The sequence below is a fragment of the Myotis lucifugus genome, unplaced genomic scaffold, assembly GCF_000147115.1.
Source record: "Myotis lucifugus unplaced genomic scaffold, Myoluc2.0 scaffold_285, whole genome shotgun sequence".
NCBI classification, from domain to species: Eukaryota; Metazoa; Chordata; class Mammalia; order Chiroptera; family Vespertilionidae; genus Myotis; species Myotis lucifugus.
In genome coordinates, this window is record NW_005871333.1 from 551,481 (window position 1) to 556,333 (window position 4,853).

The following is a 4,853-nucleotide window of genomic DNA, read 5'->3' on the forward strand; positions in this document are numbered from 1 at the left end:
CCCTTGCGCCCTGTACCTACAGGACGATCCTGGCTGTGATCTGACCAGCGCCTCCTACCCTGGCTCCGCGACACACCCGAGGTAGGCGTCGGAAATAGGGCGGACCCTCCCGAAATCTACCCCAAATCGTGGGACTTCGGTCAAGTGGGAAATCACCCCCCGGATGTGAGGGAGGGAGCGGGGAGGAATGGCCGGGATGAGCCAGGGGGGCCATGGGTTCCCAGCAGAGCAGGGTCACGAGGAGGAAGAAGAAGGATGACGGGGTAGATGTCGGGGGTCCGGTGAGGGGAGAAGCCGCTGGGGCTCTAGCCCCCCGCCCAGCCAGAAGCTGCTCACTCCGCCCTCACCCCTGGCTTCCCCGGCCCTCGGCTTCACCATAAAAGGGAACGGCACGGAGCCAGGCTGGGCGGGGGGCTGGGCCGGAGCTGACAGGGGTAATGGAAGCCAGTTGCTTTGCGGTAGAGGGGCCCGGGCTCAGGGGACGCTGCTGCTCCTGAGCCAAAGAAAACCACAGGAGTTCCCATGGGGCCGGGCAGCGGGTGGGGGACCAGTGCCGCCTGTGGGCCCAGCGTGGCCTTCCTGGCCTGGGACCATCACCAGCGTGTCCGCCATGCTCTGGTCCAGTAACGCCTAAGCTCAGCCTCTGTCTTTCGTGGTCCTGGCTCCTCTGGCCTCCCCACTCGCCCCAGCCCTCACCCAGTATTTCCCAGAGGTTTCCTATTTAGAATCCCAAGCCCATGTCCCCTCCACATAACCTTGAAACCCCAGAATGTGTTTCCTCGAGGGGCCAGTCTGTCCCCAGCTCTGCTGGGGAGAACGAGGGTCTAGGTCTTAAAGGATTACACACATTAGGCTTCATGTCCCCTGGAAATCTGAAGCAGATTCAAGTCCAAGCAGATCTTAGAGCTACGACTGGAACAGAACTAGATCCTGGAAAGCAGACTTTCCAGACTGCCAATGGCATGAGGTGCTGCAGATTTTCAAGCCTGTCCCGAACCCGCTGAGCCAGGTGCCAAGCTTCCTAGACTGTCAGAGCGGAAGGGTGCCTCCAAGATCGTTTTATAAAGAAGGAAACAGGCCCAGAAGGCAATTGATTTGACCACGGTTCTACGACCGGTTCAAGACCGTGTCACCTGATTCTCTTCCCTCTGATCCAGTGAACCCAGAGCCACTGATTTATTTGATATCAGTAGGCTGTCCTGGGTCAGGGAAAAGAGGAAAAGGACGTATTTTAGAGCCATCCAGAAATGTCCTTCACCTCCCACAACTTCCTGTGCCTAGGTCACTGCGACTTTATCAGCCTTGAATGGGTCACTTGGCCTGGTGCCTAGAGGAACTGACACAAAAATGGTCTCCAGGACAAAACTAGACCCAGCTAAGAACGAATAAAGCTTGAAAACAGCTTGGGTAGCAGAGTATGTGGGAAATGGGACAGGCACAGCCTCATCCTGTGAAGAATTGGAGGAGGGAGAGGATCTGGAGGGGGCACATGTGCAGCTTAATCTTTGTGATTAGTGTGACATTTTCAAGGAAAAGATGAGTTTAGAATTAGACTCAGGAGAAAAAATCAACCAGACCTGGGAGAAGGGGACTGAACCCTGAGTCCAGGGAGGTTGGTACCTAAAGTATTGCACCTGTGGAAGGGTTGGAAGGAAAAGGAAATGTATGCATTTGAGAGGAGGAGTAGACTTTTGCTCAAGAGTCCCCGCAAGTTTGAATTCCCATCTGGGTTTGCATGACTCAAGGCCTAATTCATATTATCCCCCCTTTTTCCCCTCTCAATATTTATCTCTGACAGATGCTTAGACATAAAGTGTTCCTTACTACTACTGGTGGCCCCTGGCCCGCCCTGGGCACGGGCTCGTTGCTCAGTTAGTGATGGTCGACTGGATGAGTTACGTCGTAGAGCCAAGATTGCCCACTGGCACTAGACCCTTGGAAATTCCCCATCTTGGAGCGGTTTTAAAATAGATACTGCCCTAATGCCCCAGGGACTTAGCCTAGTTGACCTCAAGAATTCCAATTGCTTTGGAAATTTGTGGCCATCTGCCAATACTACCACTGCAGCCACCATGGCATTCTCCCTCATCTTAGTCTCCCCTGCAGCCTCTTGCCCAACGCCTCGGGCCTCCCCAGTGAACCCAGAGCCGCTGATTTATGTGATGTTTCACAGACATCCCTGTCAGCCCCGAGGTCTCGGCCCCTAATTATAGGACTAAATGATATGTAACTTACTGCAATTGTATTTCAAAGCCAACATTTCTGACTTGACACACTTAAAATATAACCGGTTTTTAAACTTAATGGGTGACAACTGGGCAGTGACGAGATGGCTAGGATGACTCCTCAGGTTGCCAGAGGCCTCCCGAGGGAGAGAAGAGGGGAAAGAACAGAGAAAGAAAGCCCACAGCAGTGGCCAGGACAACCTAGAGAGGAAGTGGGTTGGCTTCCTGCCAGAGCCAGGGCCTAGAACTGATGCTGAGACCAGGGACGAAGCTGCAACCTTCCACCGGCAGCAACTTGGAAATCAGGATCTCCATCCGGCACCTCTAAGGGGCAGCCACAGACTCCCATGTCTGTTGGTTCCAGGGCTTACTCTCACCATCCCGTCTTCTTGTTGCATTGCTCCCAACCCTTAGCATTCATAGGACCTCAGAGGCAGGTCATTCAGTCACAGTGAAGAGTTGGTGGCATCCTCCCATGGCTTCCAATCATTGCCCTGCAAACGGTTCCCAGAATCAAGATCCACATTTTGAATCATCTCCTGGACATCTATTTCTATTGAGATGTGTTACTCTCACCTTATACTCAGTACAGGCCTACCTCGGAGATATTGCGGGTTCGGTTCCTAACCACAACAATTAAGTGAATATTGCAATAAAGCGAGTCGTAATGCTTTTGCTGGTGAAGGAAGTAAATTTGTAAACATGTGTAACATTTTCTATTTGTAAAAAAAAGCAACATCTGTGAAGCCTAATAAAGCTAAATGCCTGTATGTTTAAATCAAGGTCATCCTTCTTTCCTCCAAACCTGCTCCTCCTCTCAACCTACCCATCCTAGCTAGAACCCTGGCTTCTTCGCTGGTGTCTCCCTTCATCTGCTCCCCTGGTACCCAGCCTTCTCTTTCAGGTCTGCACCACTTTGCAGTGCAGAATTTGGAAGGGACCTTAGGCAACAGACCCCCAGTGGAATCCCGGGACTTGCTCAAAGTGATAACGTAGTTAGAGGAGGAGCTGGAACCAGCATCCTCGTGCCCTAACACCCTGCCCACTGTTCTTGCTGACGGTCTTCGGTCTTCTCTCTGCGGGGATACTGATCCCCTCCTCAAAATTGTGCAATCCAGACTCTTAGCCAGTTATCTGAGGCTCTCCCTGATTTCTCCGCAATGCACTTCTCTGACTTTCTATGCTACTTCTTGACACAAATAAAAGCTAACTGCGCATTTACCACATGCCAGGCAGTATTCTAAACTCTGTGTGTGTTAACGGCCCTCACAGACCTAGGAAGGAGGCACTGTTATTACTCCCAAGTTATAGATGGGGAAACTGAGGAGGACCACATTTCCCCACCTGAAACCTCTCTGTCTCTTCCAACACCTCTTTTCTGACTCCCGCAGCAGCCACTGTCTTTCTGCTCCTCTTACCCACAACACGCCTCCTCCATCTGCCTGGCCCCCTAGGCGCTCTGTCTATCCCGCGTTATGTTAGTTTCTGTTTTGGAGCTTGCGTCCCATTCCTCAATAGCCCCAGCTGCTCCTTACTGAGTCATACATACATGCCTTTGCACCTGGGCGCCTCCACAGTGCTCAGCACACAGCGCTCTCCTAGTACTTCCGCTCAGCCTTCCCAAGTGTCCCTCCACACAGGACCTGGTCCAGAACACAGCACTGAGGGCCAGGTGGTGGAGAGGGGCCCGCTGATGGAGAGGGGTCCGCTGATGGAGAGGGGTCCGCTGACAGACCCCAACATCCCAGGAGGCGCTGCCTGTCGGGTCAGGCTGACGCTGAGTCCTGTGAGTCTCCCGCTGCTACAGAGACTATCAGACTTCCTTTACTCCGTAGTAGGGCCCAATTTGTCTACCTCCCTTCCCTCCCCCACTTACGGCCTGACCCTCCCCAAGACTAGTCTGGGGCCCATATTCATTTGGCCTTTTTAGAATGAGAGTCTCCTCTCGCCCAAGTTCTCCATGCTTGACAAGGTTGCTCCCCCATTTCCAGATTCCTTCCTTCCCCTCTGGCTTCTCTGAATCTCCTGCCTGCCTCATGGAGTCCTTGTCCTTTGCCCTGGCCCAGTAGCCCTCTCTCCTATTCTCCTTTTTTCTCCCAAGTCACTGACTAGGTATTTAGATTTTAATCTCAGCTCTGCTCTTAACTTGCTGTATTACCTTGGACAAGTTCCTTTCCCTCTCTGAGCCTCAATTTTCACATCCGTAAAAGGAGGGAGCTAGACTGGATGGTGAGTGATATTCTGCTGAGCTCTCCAGGCTCTCCTCTCTTCACAGTCCTCCCCGCTTCCTCTCACCTTTGGGCCCCCCCACCCCCCCACCCCCCCCACCCCCCCCACCCCCCGCTGTCAGGTCTCTCCTCCCAGGAGAGGCCTGCCCTCGCCCAGGGGAGCTGTGGCTTCAGCTCCTGTTCCCTAGCTAAGCGGCCAGCCCTGGGCCTCCTCCCCAGCCCTGGCCCCGGCTCCGCTCCATGTGGCCCGTCTGAGAGGCTGGCTCCAAGCCCGGCGGCAACTCCACATTTCTGTTTTTCCTTTTTTTCCCCCCCTCTTTCCCGGAGTTTTACTAGAAGCCGATGTTGCGCACGATTGTTTGTAGAAATTGGGGGAGAGAAGTGGAAGCTGGACCCGCCC